This window comes from Lutra lutra, chromosome 10, assembly GCF_902655055.1.
Source record: "Lutra lutra chromosome 10, mLutLut1.2, whole genome shotgun sequence".
Classification (NCBI taxonomy): domain Eukaryota; kingdom Metazoa; phylum Chordata; class Mammalia; order Carnivora; family Mustelidae; genus Lutra; species Lutra lutra.
The window spans coordinates 51,287,237-51,307,942 of record NC_062287.1 but is presented as its reverse complement, the minus strand read 5'-3'; the positions used below and the strand labels follow the sequence as shown (position 1 = coordinate 51,307,942).

The window sequence follows — 20,706 nt, the reverse complement described above, 5'->3', positions numbered from 1 at the left end:
TTCTTAAAAGCCTTTAAAAGCACAGTATTGTCAAAACTCCCATTACTGTATGTATCAGTAACATTCGGTACATATATCTGAAGCAATTATTCTGTGCATAGAATTCTAAGCATAATGCTCTACTTTACCCATGATAGCCATTAATTAGATGGGATGAAATGATGTTACAGTTGCATGCAGCCCATTTTTAAGTGCAAATCCGTGTGTGAGAAGAAAGGAACTTTCTTTTTTTCCCCTGTAGTAGGAAATCATGTCAACGGCCAACGTAGACACCTCCTAAGTAGGCTTTCCTAGGGAAGCTGGCAGGACTGTCTAAAGAAAAGAAATGTTTTAACTTTGCTAGTCAGATAGGCAAAGGTGTCTAAGACTGGGGGTAAGAGGGAAAATATGTGATCCAACTGCCAAAACCTTGGGGAAGGTATCTAGAAGGTTTGGCAATTCCATGATTTCCTTTTAACATTACATCTTTGCAAGTATCAGATTTCTCAATGTGATATTTGTAAAGATATCATTGAGAACCGCATCTGTCTGGAAGGCCATTCCAACTCTTACGGATATTGAAAGCATGGGGCAAGGCATAGAGTCAGGTGAGTTGAAGGGGAAATCTTTTCATCAATTCTGGTTTTATTTTTTAAGATTTTATTTATTTATTTGTCAGAGAGAGAGAGGGAGAGAGAGCGAGCACAGGCAGACAGAGTGGCAGGCAGAGGCAGAGGGAGAAGCAGGCTCCCCGCTGAGCAAGGAGCCCGATGTGGGACTCGATCCCAGGACGCCGGGATCATGACCTGAGCCTAAGGCAGCCGCCCAACCAACTGAGCCACCCAGGCGTCCCTCAATTCTGGTTTTTGAACATCTCTGTGAATCTGGGACCCCGTCCTGGTAATTTTTTCCCACCAATCATCATTTTGATTAGGAAATTATTATAGAAGAGGGAACCCTCTCACGCTGTTGGTGGGAATGCAAATTGGTGCAGCCACTCTGGAAAACAGTATGGAGTTTCCTCAAAAAGTTAAAAATAGATCTACCTATGACCCAGCAAATGCACTACTAGGTATTTACCCAAAGGATACAAAAATACAGATTCAAAGGGATATATGCTCCCAGATGTTTACATCAGCATTGGCATTATCAGCAATCAACATCAACAATAGCCCAACTATGGAAAGAGCCCAAGTGTCCATTGATTGATGAAGGGATAAAGAAAATATGGTATATACGTATAATGGAATATTACAGAGCCATCCAAAAGAATGAAATCTTGCCATTTGCAACAACGCATATGGAACTAGAGAGTATTATGCTAAGTGAAATAAGACAGTCAGAAAAAGACAAATACCATATGATTTCATACTCATATGTGGAATTTAGGGAACAAAACAGTTGAACAACAGCAGGGGGGAGAGGGAAGTAAACCAGAAGAGACTCTTGGCAATAGAGAAAAAACTGAGGGTTGATGGAGGGAGGTGGGTGGGCGATGGGCTAAATGGGTGATGGGAATTAAGGAGGCACTTGTTATGATGAGCACAGGTGTTGTATATAAGTGAGGAATCACAAAATTCTACTCCTGAAACCAATATTACACTATATGTTAACTAACTAGAATTGAAATGAAAATTTAGAAGAAAAAACTTTAAAAAAAAAGGATAATTACTGTAAAAGAATGACTCAGATGTTTAAGTCGAGATATTTGACTTTCCCCTGAAATAATTACCCAAGACTGGGTTAAAGACAGCTTTTTCTTTACAATCATGCAGATAAGACATTATTATAATTCCCAGGCATGTAGTGCATGCAGTAGAGCCCTGAGATCCTGATCAGTGTCCATTGCTGTCTGCAGGGGGCGCTACCCTCGCAAATGAAGGCAGCCCTTTCCGGAAGCTACCCCAGAGATAGGCTTCCCCTCTGGATAACAGTGGATCTTCAGACATTTACATATACCCATGGAGGAAGAAAAGAGGAGGGCTTTTCATGTGTCTTCAGGCAAACAGGAGGCTGGCACTGACCAGCATTCCATCCCCTCTCTCATTACATTTCCCAATCTGAGAGCAGAACAGGAATGGCAGCAACAGGCACATGTCCCTTCAGAACGAAAACAAAGCAAGTGGTGACTTGCCTAACCCTGGACTTGGAAAGACGTTTATAGTTGGAAACCATGTGTTATCTGGCTCTGCCATGAGCTCCAAGACAATATGAATGATGAGAATCCTTCTTTTTAGGATGAGAATTATTCTTGTCTTCATCCCACACATATTTATTATGTGTTCACAGTGCCCTAGCCACCGTGCTATGCACTAAGGAGGCCACGGAGAGCAAATGCAGATATGGCCCCTGGGGAGGACGTCACAGCTTACCGGATTCATCCTTGTATGTTACCTCAGAAATGGGAAATAGGCATTGCTGGTGACTCCATGTTACAGATAAAGAAATTGAAGCCAACAGCCAGAAAACCTGAGTGTAATGTGCCGGAGTGGAGCTCAGAGTTACACTCGGATAGCCTGGCTGGAAAGCCAGGGCACTTTGCACTGTGGCTGTGGTCTCCCCATTTCTGTACCAGCAACAGGTATCACCAGCAACAGGACACACAGGTGTCCACAGAAAGTTGGGCAGCTGACAAAGAATGTTTGCTTATTTGATTTTATTTGGTGGACCACAGTTCTGTCTGCAGGTATTTTTATTAGTATTATATCTATATTTCATTGATAAAATTGACCCAGAGAGGAATGGTGGTCTGCCCAAGATCGCTCAGAAATAGCCAGAGCTGAGAGACCAGATTCTGAGATTCTGATGCCAAGCTCTGTCTGCCATATGTCAACTCCTGGTTTCAATATTTTTAAATTCAGAATTCTTGAGCCATGTTTTCCCTGTTTTAGATTATTGCCATAACCTTTGCAAATTATAATTAAATTCCTGCTAATAGGCCATTTTGTGACAAAACCTCAATAATCAGTGAACCGGGGCCTACAGGCTTGCACAATTATTTATGGTTAACTCTGAGGGCTGTTATTATTCAATCTATCTGTGCTCCAGGAAACCGTTTACTCTATCTGCAAGCTGGCTACTCCACTACGTTTCTCTTTACCCCCACCTCAGCGAAAAGGGAGAAGCCAGCTCCTAGCATATGGAAGCATTTCGACACTGCTAGATTTTCTGATGAGGGTAGGGTGGGATGGTGGAAGTGTGATTTGCAACCATGTGTCAGAAGAAATACATCTATTTGAGTGAGGCTCACTGGCCCAGGTTCCATGTGGCAAAAGTTGTCTCCAGAAGAGAATTTTTCCCTCCACGTTACCACACTTGACCATTTTGGGAAAATGGCTGCTTTCTGAATCTGCTTTACACTTGTGAGGACCCCAAATCCAGAAAACCCTGGCTTTTTGTTCTTATACTAATGCTGACGATGCTCTGGTACGCTAAGGTTTCTTTCTGCTCTCTGCTTCCACACGGGGCACCAACAGGAGCTGGGGCCTTCCTTCAAGTCTAGCAGCTCCGTTTGTGACCCCACTAGACGTTTCTCTTAAGTAAATTAAATGGATAAATATGTAAGTACTGTCTGAGTAGATGGTACCTTTAAACTTGTAATTCCCAACATGATAATTTTATGAGTAAACCTATACATAATACATTATTCTATTCTCAAATTAAAAAAAAAAAAAGGCTTCTAAAGCTGCAGAGAGCATGACAATATGACACATACCGTTAGTGTTCTAAGAAGTATCCACTTTTCTTCTTCAAACGTTGCCTTTCCCTTTGTTTGGACTGACATTTTTAGGGCACTGGTCTAATGCACCAGATAAAGACCTCTCAGCTACATACATACTTCCCATCTAATTTGCTGTTTAGAAATGTGTATAGGCAGAAATCAGAGGCATCGTCTGCCTGATGCGGAAGGATGTGTGGACTATTCTAAACCAGAGGGTCTGACTCTATTTCCCCGGCTTTGTCATTTTAACGGCAGCTTAAAAGTAATTACATGGATGGCTCTCCTCCTGGTTTTCTAAGAGCCCCCCACAAACATTGCTCACTTATGCCTTATAACATGTCCAGCACAAAAGCTAAGTGGGTGGGTTATTATATTCCTCGTTTCACAGATGAGTCAACTGAGGATCAGAGAGTCTAGGTAACTTCTCTTCGTTACATGAAGAGGGAATGATTTGAATTCAACTCTGTCTTGACTCTCCTGCAGAACTCACCCCCTTCCTGGGGGTGTGCTGGTATTCAGCGCACCTTCCCATGGTGTGGAAGAAGGAACAACGGACTGGAAGTCAACCGACAGAGAGGTTTGCTCTGACTTGGCTGTGGGGCCTGAGGAGGTCAGAGACCTGCGCTGGGAATCTCAGCCCCTGCATTTATAGAACAAGGGGGCTGATCTAGGGACCATCTGGAAGGTCTCCCCCTTCTCAGATGCCCTACAGAAGGGCTCTATACTATAGGCAATGACAAAAGAAGTTTTTCATCTTGATTCTTAAATTTTATTTACTGCCTTTCAAGTATGTCATAGAAATCAAATACATAAATACTTAAGGATTATGACAGTATTTCTTAAAATACTCAGAAGGAGGCCAAGGATTGAAGTTTTACTTAAATCTGACATTGCCATTGAAATGTTTACATTTATATCTTCTTCCCCAGTATGACTTAACTCCTTAATGGCCAAGTTGATGGTCCTGGCATGACTGTTCCCCCTCCCTGCTAGCATGCCCACCGCCCCCCCCACCCGCCGCCTCGCTTTCTCTACCTCAGGGACTACTACAGTGTCTGCTGCCCAGTAGTTACTCAATAAAGAGCTACAGTTTCATTTTGTTATTATTATATTCTTACTTAATTCTATCTGAGACCTCATAAAGCCACGAGGATTTTCCAACATGAGTTTAAAAAAGTATTAATAATTAATGCTTCCCATAATAAAGTAACTCTTTATGGTAACATAGTGAATCAGTATTATCACGTAAGCAAACTATGCTCAGATAACAAGGCAGATCAATTAAAAGCAGGGCCACCTCCTAGAAAGATGTGAAGAGTTTCCAATGTGAAAGGGGACTGAATACGGTATAAATGGGCATGGCTGCTTTTCCAGGACACTTCTGACTTCCTGTAATTTCATTTTTTTTTTCAACAAAGGCAAATCATTAAATGTGCAATAGGATGTGATTCTACTTTTGTACCTTTGCTAGATTTTCATGTATCAAAACTCATTGGTCCGAAGAAGACAAATGCTTTCTCTCCATTTTGCTTGGAAGAAATTAGGTCCCTGTGACTTGGTGGCACCAGAGACTTGGGTGGACTGGCACACACACGATTCTCTGTGTTATATCATGTGAGACCCGAAAGACATACTGCAAATCAACATCTATCCAAAGCTGCGAGGCAATGAGCATCTGCCACGGATGAAGTATTGTACTGTTTACAATAATCCCACAAGCTGACTCTTATCCCCATTTTATAGGCAAGGAAAATAAGGCCCAAAGCCACACCACTAGGAACCGGCAGAGCAGAGTCAGACTGTGATCCGTTGAGCTCCAGAGTCCAGGCTCTTTCTACTACCTCTGAGCTGCTCGCTGCTAAGGGGCCCGGATTTCTTCCTCCGTGCAGAATTCACTGGGTCCAAAATAAGCTAAAAACCATTGCCTCAAAATGACAGGGGAAATCAAGTTGGTCAGATGTGACCCAGAGTAAAGATCTAATTCAAAATCATTTGGTTTCCTATCTGCCACCTGAGACCACAGCCATATCCCTCCCGCGGCCAGGCTTGACGGGAAGCATGCACTTCTCCACACATGCAGACATCCTCTCTCAGACTCACTTTTCAGGACCAGCATTTAGGGAGACCCTGCTGCCAAATGACTTCCCAGTTACTAACACTGAAAATCGCACTTGGTACACGACAGTAGAAAACACCCATGCCTGCTTACTCAAAATGCCTGTTCCCGGATTTTTCGCAGAACCCCGCTCTCTAATCCGCCCTGCGCCTGCCTCTCCAGAACCCCGGGGCACGTCTCAAAGCAAATGTTCAATTTGTTCTAATGATGCAAGAGGGAGAAAGAGCCTCTTGAAGGTTGATAGCCGATAGCTACCTAGCTACCTGATAAAATTCATGGGCCTCATCCTTTGCCACAGCTCACGTTTTATTTTTATATTAAAAACAAACTCGAAAATGTTGCAAGTGAGTATCTGATCTCTGAATGAGAAAGCACTTCTAAGGATAATAATGGGAAGATATCACAATTAAAGATATAGGAGATTGACTACATAAGGCTTAAATTTCTGCACGTCAAAAAATTCATTAAAAAATAAAAAGCAAATAACACTGAGGAAGTATTTTTGAGAAGTGACAAAGGCCTAGTATCTTTCTTAGAGATGGCTCTTTTATGAATGGGTGGGAAGAAAAGGACAAGGGGCATGAATTCAGAGCAGAATAAAGACAAACGGCTAATAAATGTGAAATAGGGCTACATCTCACTAATAGTCAAAGAAATGTACATTAAAACACTATTAAAGCAGTAGTTTTTTTATATCAATATGTCACAGGTGAAAAAGAAACGAATTCCCAGTGTTCATAAGCTTGTGGGATACTTTCACTTTTGTGGATTTGATACATGCATACTTGCCTCTCATTATTGTTCTCCTTTGCATTTCTTTGACTTCAAAAAGTTTTTGAAATTGCAATTAATTGCATTAATTGCAATTTTGACAATCCATATTAAGGAAGTACTCAAAGATGGAAATATGTATTATGTCTGTTTACATAGCATTCTTTACATTAACAAAAATTGGGGAGCAAGGAGACCTAAATGCCTAGGAAAGAGGACTGGCTAAATGAAATATGGTCCAGGTATCACCATGTAAACACAAACACTGCCATAACAAAACGCTATGATGACATTAGAACATGCTGGTGACATATATATACATTCATATGCACGTATACACAATATACTCTCAACTGCTTAAAATGTTTCCTTTGCATAGAACACACACAAAGATGAAGGAAATTCACAAGGGTGCTACAGTGATGATTTTGGGGTGGAAGAAACATGGTATTTTAGGTGTCTTATTTTCTTCTTTACATTTAATATTTTCTATAAGAAACATGTATTGCCTGATCATCAAGAAAAAACTCCCCACATTTTAATCAACAGATCAGAAAAGAAAATATGTAGACAACCTATGTTGGAGGCCCACCAAGAAAGTCTCAACACAGACCTCAGCCCCCAAGAGCTCCACACAGAGCCTATCACACAGAGCTGCTGCTGAGTCAGACTGGGGATCCTTAAGGGCAGGGGTATGAACTTCCTAGAGATAAGCCTTAACCAGAGCTGAAGTCAAGACAAGAGAGTCGGAGGGTGCCTATTTACCTCCATTACACCATGGACATGGTAACATGCAAAAGGCATTTTTAAAAAAATGTTTAAAGATTTTTTTTATTATTTATTTGACAGAGATCTCAAATACGGAGAGAGGCAGGCGGGGGCGGGGAGGGGGATGGAGGCTCACTGCCTAGCAGAGAGCCCGACGTGGGGCTCGATCCCAGGACCGTGGGACCATGACCTGAGCCCTGAGCTGAAGGCAGAGGCTTTAACCCACTGAGCCACCCAGGTGCCCCACAAAAGGCGTTTTGATATTTACTTAAAAGTGGGATGCAATGCCAGGGAGACATTTGCTACCGCAAAGGTAAAATGTCATTAGTTACAATTTGACTTGATGAGTAGAAACATGCTCTGCTGAAAAAGCACTATTACTTAATATAAAGATTATTTTTAGAACTGTAAAAATGTTTTACTTAATGTGATATACATACATCATTGGACATTTAGAAAATACAAAAAAACACAGAGAAGAAAAAAAAATTAGAGCCACTGTGTGATGATGACCACAATCCAAATTTTGTTGTATTTCTACACTTCAGATGGTATTTTTATTTTTATTGATTTGGTTTTACTCTTTTGTCTCTCCTTATAGTTGAGATCGTAATATAGCTTATTTCCTTAAGAAAGAACTTTAATTTTTTATTTTTTTTAAAGATTTTATTTATTTATTTGACAGACAGAGATCACAAGCAGGCAGAGAGAGAGGAGAAAGCAGGCTCCTCGCTAAGCAGAGAGCCCAATGGAGGGATCGATCCCAGGACTCTGAGATCATGACCTGAGCCAAAAGCAGAGGCTTTAACCCACTGAGCCACCCAGGCGCCCCAAGAAAGAACTTTTAAGTTAACCCGTTGCTCCTTTGTTTTTTGCATGGGAGGAAAGATCATCAGAAAGTTAAGGGAACTGAATTCATTAAGTGACTAGGTGAGGGTGGGTGGGAGAGAGAAAGAGAAATGCTTATCCCTACCAGGAAAGGAAGAAGCAACCCAGCTTAGAGGTTTATAGAGAAATCCATAGGACAAAACTGACCAGCAAACACTACTGCAATAAATTTGAAAACACACAGTAGAGATACTTCTGTCACCTAACTTTGATCGGTATATTTGAAAAGACTTTGGAATTTTTTTTTTCTCCTCTTTTGGAAACTGAGGCTTCAAGTTCGATACATTCATGAACTCCTATCCTCAGGACCGACATGAGGCAGGGAATCTAACTCATAATTTGAGGTTCTGAAGGGCATAACTTTCAAACCATCAAAACAGATACTGTATCCAAAAGGACGGAGAAAGACAAATACCATATGATTTCACTTAAACGTGAAATGTAAAAAGCAAAACAGACAAACACACAAAAACCAAACAGACTCTTAAATACAAGAGAACAAACTGGTGATTGCCAGAAAGGATATGGGTGGGAGAATGGGTGAAATAGGTAAAGGGAATTAAGAGGTACATGCTTCCAGTTATAAAATAAATGAGTCATAGAGATGAAAAGTACAGCCTAGGGAATATAGTCAATAATATTGCAATAACGTTGGTGACAGATGGTGAGTACACTGATCATGGGGAGAACTGGGTAATATATAGAATTAGCGAATCACTACTTTGCACACTTGAAACTAACATGACATTGTATGTTAATGACACTTCAACAACAGAAAAAGAAGAACGGGGTCAATCATCATTTTTATGGTGGTTCCTATCCTAACCACCAATACTCAGTATTACGTGTTTGGGACTGTGATTGCCATACGTGGCCGTCATAGCCGGCAGAGTCTTCTAAGCCAAGGACATTTTATCCCCAAATTTCACTGCTCTTGCAAGGAGATTCTGGTCCTGAGATAAGTATTTGAGGATGGTGTTTGCGACACCACCAGAGCCTTAAGAAATTTCTAATATTTGAGTAGCATCCAGGGAATGTACTCACTTATCTCCACCCATCACTTTGAAAAACAAAGAGTGAACAAGAGTGAACAATGACACAAAAGAAGATGAGCAATGGGAAGCTTTTTTGCAGAGAAAACAGGGCCCCAGTATCAGGGAAATGATGTTAAAAAACAGATTTCGATTTTGTTTGTTCTTTGAGGTCTTTGTTTTTATAATTAGGGATTCTGAATAATAAAGGCCAACATATTAACGGGTGCCATTTATCAAGTGCGTCAAACACTGTGTGAAAGCTCCTTTGTAGATATTATAAGAGTTAATTCTCCAACAGCCCTTGTTTATTGCCCCCATTTCACAGATGGTGAAATTGGCCCATAGTAGAAAATAATAATAATGGAATTTGAATATGATGTTCCTTGTTTTACTGGTTTTTTGGCAGTGCGTATCTTAATGCAGTCCTGTAGTTGTATCTATCATTTAGTTATAAAGGGATTATTTTGGTCTTTGATAATAAGCTGAGATTTCTTATTTGTTTTTACAACTGCTCCCGGAAGTGTTTTGAGCAGTAGGATACTTTGTTAAAATGTGTTGTTTTCTTCATCTACTTTTGTAATGTCAATAGCCCACATGTATCTGATGTGACAGGCACTGCCTTCAATGTCTGCCGTACATTAAGACGTTTAATTCTCACTGCAAGTCTGTTACGAGAAAAACAAACTAACAAAACCATTTTTCAAATGAGGGAACTGGAGCCCAGGAAGGTTCAGTGGCAATGACTAAGACACATAGCTACTAAGTGACGTAACCAAAATCTGTACCACCGTCAGCCCAGGAGTCTTCTCCGTTCCCTGAACTATCATTTCTATTTATCAGTAAGAACTTCTTGCCATAGAATCACAGGATTTAGAGCACAAAGACAACTGAAAGAGCTTCTTACAATAAAGTATACAGATAAATGGGCCGAGAAGCCCAGAGAGGTCAGTAACTTGCCCTGAGCCACACAGCAGAGAAGGGTAGAGCAGACTAGTTCCCAATTCATTGTCAAAATAATTGGAATACCATCTGGCAAATGATTCATAGTCATAAGTGGGAGTTTTGTTGGTAACTTCTTGCCTATCAATCTTTGAGCCCCTAGAAGTTCTGTCCAATTTGTTTGGCTTCTTCCTCTTATTCATCCCTTCCTGTCAAAGATCTTCAGTGATAATGCAATGACAAATGCTTTGCAAAGAAGCAGACGCCCTGGCTGTTCCTATGTCCTCCTTCATGGGGCCTTATCCTTGTCCAAGGCACAGAGTGGGACAGACCCACAGATGCCACTTAAGAGAACCAAGCATCAAGCACCCCACTTCTGACAGTTGACAACTCGTAAGCCACTGAGACAAGATAGAGCTCCCATTCTCTCTCACATCTCCTTTCCTCTACCCTCTGTGACAGGGAGTCAGTGCTCCGAATCCCTGGGTTGGAGCACAAGAAAACTAGAGAAGAGGTCTCGACTTCAGCCTCAGCACTGATGTTGGTAATGACTGCACTGGGAACTCTGCACGGCCCATGTCACTTCATGCCCACTTGGGCATTTCCCCAGGGAAAAAGTGTAGCAATAAATGGCAGCTTGACCTTTCTGCTCAGTCCCCTTGGCTGTGCTTAGGGACATCTCTGACTCCCTTAGAGCTTGCTAGAATTGGCTGGAGAACAGTCCTTGACTCAAATAACTGAAAAATATACTTAACACTGCATTGATTTTCCATATAATTTTATAAGCACAAACATTCTCTTTCATTTCCCGACAAACAACTATATTCCCCAAAGTGTCCAATAAAAATCAGTAATTTGCACATCACTATCTTTGTCGGTGGCTGTTGTTTCGAGTTAGTCACGGAGACCAAGGTCTGTCCCCTCCCGCCTCCACCCTCTTCCACTCTCCTCCTCTAACAAGCCACAAAGTTGAGCTGAGCGAGTGGGGGTGGGTATGAAAATAGGTATGTAGACCTCCCAGCCTCTGTTCAAAGCCCTTTCTGGAAAAATACAGAGTTTTCAAGCAGAGATGAAAGATGTCACACCGAACACTACTGTACAGCCTCCTCAACTCTTGAGTCTATGTGGACTGCACAGGTCCCCTCCCCAGCCTCTCAGGGACATCTCTGGGTGCATGGGCACAGCTGAGATGAGTAATTCAATGACTGACAAAAGTCTGAGGCCAATGGGTACCCTGACCTTCCAGTGGCCGGCATTACTCTAAGGTTGCATCATAAGACAAGCAATGACAAGAGTGAAAATTGAAAGTGGGAAGTCCTAGGAATCTTTCTGCTGTGCCCTCCCTTCGTCCCTGCCCCCATCCAGTAGCAGAATGAAGCCTTCCTCTTACCTGTCATTCCTAACTTCCAGGGCAGCCTTTCCTCCTAATCGACCTCTTAGCTTTGAAACAGCAAACCACATTGAACATGGCAGCAAAGAAACAAAGAGGAAGGTGTTGATTCTCACCCAGAAGTCTGGTCTCCTCCTGGTCCTTTGGAAACGCAGTCCTCCTCCGGAGATAGGGCACCGGGGTTGCCAAGGGGACCTGAAATACCGGTTTGCCACGGTCCTCAACGCCTCAGCTCCCAGGGCCAAGAGAGGAGAAGGTGTCAGTCACTCAAACCCTGCCTTGGCTCAGATTCTGAAGTGGAGAGAAAAGAAGCAAAGGAGAGCATCCGTCAGCGATGGGCAGGCGGGGGCATTAGTGGGCGTTAGTTAAGACGCTAGGCTCTTTGGCAAGAAGCTTTGCGGCTCTTTCAACCTGGACGGAGCCAGGACCTCGGGGCTGCTCTTGTCGGGAAGCCTGTGGTCTCGCTCAGCGTCTAGGTGTTTTTCCCTCCCTCTTTCCCTGAGCCCTGGCACTGGGGAGCGTGGGGCAGCTCAGCCTGTTGTAATCGAACATGTGAGTTGCTGCCCGTTGCGAAGATATTGCAGCAGACTCTTCATTAAAGGAGGCTGTTCTTGGATGCTAAGAATCAACTTCCTTGCCTGTGGTTGCCTGCTTGTGCTCTGGGCTGGGCGTGGAGTGCCCTGCTAGGTGGAGTGTGGAGCAGGGGGAAGGGGATGAACCCAGCCATGAGGCCAGCCTGAGACAGCTCCCACCTGCTGAAGCCAGCAGGCTCCTCCTGACCAGCTTGGCACTGGATTCTTAGGAGATGTGGCAGATGCCCCAGGGGACTCCCAGCAAAGGTATTCTCCATGCACAGAAGGGCACTAACCCTCAGTCCCACCCTCAGACCTTTAGCCTCCAGTCGAATGCTGCCTTTTGGGATTTCAACTGGTGCTCTGAATCTTAGGTTTTCTGATCACGGGGCACACTCAAGGGGGCTGGGCACTCCTGGGGGAAATAAGGAAGGGATTCGTTCACCCTGATTTTGGGCTCCTTCACTCATTCATTCTTTCCTGCATATCTGCATTTGCCAGTTCATTCCTATATTCATCCATTCACTCCTTCTTTTGTTATTTCCTTTACATATTAATTTATTCATTCACACCCATACATTTCTCTAGTCAATATTCATTCACTCATCTGGGTATTTATTGAATCACTAATTCACACACTCATTGACATATCCGTTCTCTCACTTACGACTCATCCATGCCCTCCATGCCCTCCATCTCCATGCGTGCATTCACTTTGTCTTCCATCCTTCCACTCACCCATTATTCATTTCCGGATTGACTTATTCATAGATATGTTGCCTATTGATCTATACGTGCATTTGTTATTTAGCTCATCTCCCTCTGAACACACACGTCCTAAGTGCCTACTGTATGCTTGGCACTGTGGAGAATGTGAAGGAAAAAGAATCAGGCACCCCTCTTGGCTCCAAAGAGTCAAGGTTTGCAAGGAACCATAACAAAAAGAGAAAAGGCCTGGATGCTAAGAGGGGAGTTGAAGAACATCGGAGAGAGATACCACAAAGAGACTTGAGGGGTCTGGGGTGGGGGGCAGCTTGAACACTGGAAAGAGCCCTGGACTTGGATTCAGTCTCACTGACACCTTGCATCATGCTCTGCCACTTAGTGTGGCTTTGCTCTAGTTAATTCACTTCTTTGTGCCTCAGTTTTCTTACCTGTAAAGTGGGGAGAAGGTATGCCTACCTCACCAGTGGTTGAGAAGACTAAATGAAGTATTTGGTGTCAAGTGCCTCATGGGGTGGGGGGGTGCTCAGTAATTACTCATTTTCTTCCTCCTTCCCCTCCAAATTTCTTTCCCAAACTTTTGTCAGCAAGGTAACTTTTACCTTCTCTGGAGGTGGGGTGGGGTGAAGGATGGCGAGGAAGGGAGAAGCTGGAGAACCGCATTAGCAGGCACTGGGAGCTGGTCTGAGGGGCTAGAGCCAGAAGTTAATCCGGAGAGGTTTCTAGACCTTCCCTGGGGGCCCTGAGCAAGGCTGATAGAAACTGTCAAATACTCTTTCAAATGTAAAACCTGCCTGGTGAATTGGCCAAAGGAATCTATTAACACAGGATTTGCTCACTCTTCCTTGGGTGAAAGGGGATTTTATTAAGCAGAGAGCGGGGAGGAGCCTGGCTGGAGGAGTGCTGGGTAGATCCCAGCAGGTCAGTAGTCCGAGGGGGAGGGGAGAGAGCTGTGCACTCTCCTGTCCAGACCTTGGGTAGCCGCTGCATGTACCTTTACAGAGGCCTCATGAGCCATGTATGATTACAAATGAGAAAACTAAGAGGTTTAGCGGTTTGCTCAAGGTCAAAGTTAGTGAGTGGTTGAAGCAGAATTTAAATGCAGTTCTATCTGATTCCAAAACCTCTGCTTTTATCCACCATAACATGCTCTCCCGTGAAGGTTTCTACCCTCTGTGGACGTTTTTTTTTAAGGCCCATCTAATTAGGGTTTCAACAGCCATTGTCCGGAGGATTTCTTCCTTCCTTTTCTAACAGAAACTTGAAATGTGAACAGAAGTAGGCCAAACCTTCAAGGGAATAAATGAAAATTTTTCTTTTGGAGTCCTATACAATACATGTATACAGTATATATTGTTTTCATTTTTATTTAAAAATATTTTTAGCACTGGGCACACGAAAATATGACCATGAAACACAAAGGCCTTCATGGTTTCCCATTATTCTCCAAGGTAGGGGGCCTGGGTCTGTGGCTGTCTTGGCAGGACTGGTTTCATAGCCCAGGCCTGCCTGTGAGGAAAAACGAATAATGTGGCAGGTCCAGAGCTGCTATTCCAGCTGTATGACTGCAGTGACGGCTACTTGGCGTCTTCCCCAAATTCCTGTTGGAGTCCTAACTCCCAATGCCCTAGAATGTGACTGCATTCGGAGACAGGATCTTCACAGAGTTTATTTAGCTAAAATGGGTCCTGATCCAATCTGACTGGTGTTCTAAGAGGTGATTAGGACCCACAGGGAGACCCCAGGGTGCACTCAGATAGATGACCCTGAGAAGCGGCAGCAGGGGCCCTGTCCATGCCTTGATCTTGGTCTTCCAGCCCCAGAACTGTGAGAAAATGGCCTCTGTTGTGTAAGCCATGGGTATGTGGTGTTTGTTATGGCAGCCCTCACAGAGGAGGACAGACAGGGAGCACTGGAGCAGCTGCAGTGGCCAGGGTCACTGGGGGCCAGAGGGACTTGGGGAGTCAGGGACAGTGGCTGTCCTCAAGGTGCAGGGAAGTACTCTGTTCATAACTACCACAACCATTGAGTCCCCCACAGCCTTGAGTCCTCCAGAGTCAGTGTGGCAGGAGTCAGGAGGAAGGGCCTTAGACCAGGAGACCCACTGCTGCACTGTGAGGGAGAGGGGTGTATGAGCTCTGTGTGGCTTCCCCGCAGGGCTCAGATTTTGAACTTGGAGGAAGGGTGAGGTGAAGACTCCCTAAAGAAGGTGGAGGACTGAGCACAGGGGCTAGCTTTATCCCCTCGGACGTGCAACTAAAACCAGGGGAGTCTTTCACTTGTTTGATTTTGCTTGAAAGATGTGATCTGATGAAGACAGGGAGAATGGGAGAGAAGAGAAGAGCCTTTGAGCAGCTGGCAAGTACATGACAATAGACTAGAGAAAGCCTAGGTCGGAGTCAGTGGTGGGGAAAGCTCTAAGTCGGCCTGATTTCCCTGGCACAACCTGCAGATGGACAGGACCTGGAAGCTCCAGGTACAGCTGGAACTGAGGGGAGGGGAAGGGAAGGGATAGATCCCTCGACCCTTTCCCTTGCTTCACACTTCTGGGAGATTACCCTTCCTCCCTGTCCCAGCAGAAACCAGAGATTTACCTTTTAGAGAGGATGAGTGTTCAGCAGAGTTTCTCTGGACTGAAGGACTCCAGATAGTTGAGGCAGGGGACTCTGAACACAAAGACACTGAGCACATATCTGCCTACCGAAAGTTAACGCCATGCCCGCACCCATCCCCAGCTCCCAGTGTCAGGCTGTGTTTGTTTCCGTTGCTGCTCTAATGACGAAACAACACAGATTTATGATCTTATAGTTCTGGACTAAACTAAAATCAAGGTGTAGGAAGGGCTGTGTTCCTTCTAGAGGTTCTGGGTGGGTTTCTGTTTGCCTTTGCTATTCCAGTCCTTTAGGCTGCCTGGATTCCTTGGACCGTGGCCTCTCCTCATTTCTATCGGTCTCTGCAAACTTAGCTCTTTTTTTTCACTCTGAGTCTCTTACCTCCTTCTGACAAGGGCCATTATGATTATAGTGGGTCCCCTGGATGACCCAGCTTCATTTCCCCATCTCAAGATCCTTGACTTAATGACACCTGCAAAGCCCTTTGTGATGTGCAAGGTCACGTATTCATAGGGTTCTGGGATTAGCACAGGGACATCTTTGTAGGACCATTAATGTGTCTCCGACTCAAGGCATTGGGAGGATCTCTGGAGAATCTATTTCCAAGAAGGAAGAACTAAAGGGACCCACGACAGGGGCTCCCAACAGAGAGGTCACTCTCCACACAGTAATGCTCCTGTTGACCAGCCCTGCCTGCTTGCAAACCCATCTTTTCATCTCTGCTTGTTAAATACTGGCTGACATTGAGGTGAGCCTTGAGTGTGAAAAGTGGTCATAGAACGAACCAAGTAAAAGGACTTGGAGGAGATGGAATCCACGCAGGCAGAAGAAACATGCAAAGAAAAACTTTCAGGAAAGTTAAACCCCTTATGAGTGTTGGAAGACAAAGTTGAAGAGACCCTCTATTTCCCCAGGAAGTAGAGAAAAACAAACAAACAAAATGAAAAACCCCAAGGAAATGGAAAGTATGAGAGAATAGGTGAGTCAAAGGGAAGACAGACAGGAGATTCTGCATCTTATTAATAGGAATTCCAGAAAGAAAAGACACAAGAAATGAGTAAGAAAGTCATCGATTAAATAGTTCAAGGGACGCCTGGGTTGCTTAGTCACTTAGCATCTGCCTTTGGCTCAGGTCATGTTCCCAGAGTCCTGGGATCCGGTCTGCTTCTTCCTCTCCTCCCCAGTTTGTACTCTCTCTTAATATTTCTGTCGCTATCTCGGTCTCTTTTTCAAATAAATAAATAAATAAAATTTTTAAAAACATTTTAAAAAAATTGTTCAAGTATGTCTCCCAGAAATGAAGGACATGTGTTTTGAGATTTAAGGGCCCACAGAGTGCCTAGAACAATGGATGAAAGTACACTCACCTGAGGCACATTACTGCAAAATTTCATAACAATGGGGACAAAGAGTTCTTACACATTTCAAGGGAGGAGCTGGACCCAGACCAGGGATGAGGAATATGGAAGTCTTTGGATTGCCCAATGGCAACACGGGGAAATGGAACAGTGGAATGACACCCTTCAAATTCTGAGGGAAGTACAGTTGCACAACATGGGGGTTAGGATACTGACCGCCCCTCCCCCACACAGTTGAAAGTCTACATTATAACTTTTGATGCTGTAGAAAAAAAAAATTCTTAAAAATCACAAGACAGGGCTCCTGGGTGGCTCAGTGGGTTAAGCCGCTGCCTTCGGCTCAGGTCATGATCTCAGGGTCCTGGGATCGAGGCCCGCATCGGGCTCTCTGCTCAGCAGGGAGCCTGCTTCCCTCTCTCTCTCTCTCTGCCTGCCTCTCCGTCTACTTGTGATCTCTCTCTGTCAAATAAATAAATAAAATCTTTAAAAAAAAAATCACAAGACAAAATATATTTTTAGTACTATGCAGTATTTATATATATAAAAAAATCTATGTATAAGTGGACCTGCACAGTTTAAACAAGTGTCGTTCAAGGGTCAACTGTACGTCCAACTCAGAATTCTACATGTAGGGGTGGGATGAAGACTTTAGATATCCAAGGCTTTGAGATATTTTCCTTTCTGTATGCCTTGTCCCAGGAAGGTCCTGGAGGATGTCTTTCTCTCAAACAAGGATGTGAACCAGGGAAAAGGAAAAGACATGAACCCAGAAATAGAGTATCCAACAGAGGATTGAGGAGAAGGTGCTGCCAGGAAGGGAGCAGTGTGCCCGCTGTGCAGGTGGTCAATACAGAATAGAGAAGGTCAGAATGTGGAAGGCGAGAGTCTGTATCCTGCTCTCATCCCCGTCTGGCTGAGGGGGAGGTTAACGGCTTTCTCCACCAGTAGATGAGTCTAGAGTTGGTTTTGCTGCCAAAGATCCTGGGAAGAGTTTTACAAGGTGAGCCTTTACCCATGTGGCCTCATTCTGTCAGCATTTCTCCATTCGCCAGTCCTGTTTTTACTGATCTGCCTCAGTTTCCCCTCTAGACTTCTAGGTCCCCGATGCCCCACATTCCCCACATTTGACTGGAACTCTGCCTCCTTGTCATTCTCTTCAGCTGTTGCCAATCTTGTCCCCACAGAAGGGCTGGAGAATGCTTCTGAGACTGCCAGCCATGCTGGGGTGAATCACTGGGGGCTGAGACACCCCTTCTTGTGGCTGGACTTCCCACCAGTTCGTTCTACTACTTGCCAAGGAACAAGCCATCTCTCTGATGCCCTTTGGCCAATAACAGATGGGTCTCTGCCAGTCCCTATTTTGCATTGTTCAGGCATCTTCCTTCACCCCATGACCCAGAGTGCTGGCAGGTGGGTGAGCAGGGACCAGTCTGGGCCACACAAACAATGAGACTCAACTCCCACTGTAGCTGGCTATACCTTCACTCCTTGTCTTCCTCCAAAAAAGCACATTTGAACACTAGATACCAAGAGAGAAAGAAAAAGAGAGAGAGAAATATTTCTTATAGGTGGAATAATGACTCTGACCTAATTTTAAAAAGTAAATCATTAGCAAACATCAATCAGATGGTATTATGAACTATTATTAGTAAAAATTACTTACACTTCACTACAGATCATGATACAATGCTATAAATAGTGGACAATCACTGGCTTATTGGAAGGAGGTTGAACATCTCCCCTCTATTCCTCTATCCCATGATGTTCTCAGAAAGACACCTATCACTTAGAGTGAGAACTGGGGTTACAGGGTGATATTTGAAACTGCTAGTGAAAATCAGTTTCAGGGAATATTCATTGCATACCTGTCATGCACCAGGCTTTGAGCTGCAGGCTTTAAAATACTCCACCTGATTGAATCAGGGGGATGGTAATAAGCAGAATTATTATTAGGAATTATACCCATAAACTGTGCATCATAGGCAAGTCCCTTGGTCACCCTGCCTTTTTGTACCTGAAAAATGGAGGGGATGTTTTTCAGCCCAGCCTCTTCTAGGAGGTGAAGGAACTTACATCCCTGCACAAGCTCTAGAGTGCTTTCCAATAATGTTGATGAAATCATTCTTCCTTATGGAACAGCACTTTACAGGTTGTAAAGCATTTCAGATCCATTATGTATTGCACCCTTTCAGCCTTTCAGGGAGCTAGTCTGGAATTAGACTTTTCCAGCATTTTTGGCAATGCCATCAAAAAGGGGAAAGTATGATGTGGACTGAATGTCATTGCCATTAGCATTTTGAGTCTACCAGGAGTGATCTGCATATTTTCAGTGTATTTTTTCCCATTTAGAAAGTGTTCTAAATAATGACAGAACAAGAGTAAAGTTGGTCTGTTCTCTCTGTTAAACTATGGACTCCCTATCAAGGACTGTGTCTTACTCAACTCTGTGTCCCCAGATGCTAAGCTAACCCTGGGAAAAGAAGAAGAACTCACTTGTGTTCCTGAATGAATGAATGAATGAATGAACGAACGAAGGAATGTACTCCCATTCATTCCCATAGAGGAGATGGCCTTGGTGGCTGGGGAATTGCTATCACAAAGATCTGGACAGGGCTGCCTCCCAAAGTAATTGATACAAGATAAGAAGTTCCCAGAATAGCTTGGGTGGAAGCAAGATGGCAGAGGAGTAGACCTAAATATCATCAGGTCCCAGGAGTTCAGCTAGATAGTTATCAAACCATTCTGAACACCTAAAAACTCAATAGGAGATAGAAGAGAAGAGGAGCTCCAAATCTAGGAAGATAAAATCGACCACGTTCCGGAAGGTAGGACATGCAGAGAAGTGAATCTGAAAGAATGGAAAGGTAGACCATGGTGGGAGGGGCCAGCTCCTAGCAAGTGGTAGAGCAGCGGAGCACAAAAATTTGAACTTTTACAAGTCTGCTCCCCTGAGGGACGTTGCTCCAGAGGCTAAGCAGGGGGTGGAGTCCTCATGGGGACAGTGTGGTCTCAGGAACTGCGGGGTCACAGAAAGACCAGGGGTGCTTGAGTGTAGCAGAGCTCCCAGGTATTGGAGCATGGAAGACAGCTGCAGAAATGGAGCCAAGGAGTGTGCTCTTGGATCAGGGTTACCTTAAACCATGATCCAATGCACAGCTCTTCGAGCAGGGACCCCACAAGTTGCAGATCCAGGAGATCCCCCTCCTTCTTCCCCTGGGAGGAGTGGCACAGGAGCCACTGGGTTTGGAGACTTCAAAAGGGGCCATGTGCCAGAGATAGAAACACTCAGTCACAGGCCAGGTGAGCATGGAGTGAGGCCAGAGACCAGGCAGATGGGAGGGATTGACTACTTTCCTCTGAGGATGCACTGAAGAACAGGGTCCCAAGATCTCAACTCCTAAGGGCTGGAGATTTGGAGGCCGCCATCCTCATTCCTGTCCTCCAAAGCTATACTGAAAGCATTCAGGGAACAAAGAGTACTGAGCACAAACCCAAGCAGATTACTTAGCCTGGACCCTGACAAAGGTGGTGCAATTCCACCTCAGGAAAAGACATTTGAGAATCACTGCAACAGGCCCCTCCCCCAGAAGATAAGCAAGAACAACCAGCCAAGACTAAGATCACCATAAATCAATGAGAACTGCCAAACTGCAGAGCTAGGGGAAAGAAACACATAGAATTCCTGACTTTTTTCTCATGATCCTTTAGTCTTTCAAAGTTAAATTTGTTAAATTTTATTTTTTTCTTATTCTATTTTTTAACTTTTTCCTCTTTCTTAAACATTTTTAAACCATTTTATCTTATCAATACCTTTTAAAAAAATCTTTTAAAATTG

At 43.9% G+C, this 20,706-nt stretch overlaps 1 protein-coding gene across 1 annotated transcript in view; it reads right to left on the bottom strand.

Moving 5' to 3' along the window:
• TENM4 (teneurin transmembrane protein 4) overlaps positions 1 to 20,706 on the bottom strand; it is a 2,938,802-nt gene that overhangs the window by 741,983 nt on the left and 2,176,113 nt on the right. The window contains exon 9 of the mRNA XM_047690277.1: positions 11,607 to 11,897. The gene's annotated coding sequence lies outside the window, so the exon portion shown is untranslated. The remainder of the gene's footprint in view (positions 1 to 11,606; positions 11,898 to 20,706) is intronic.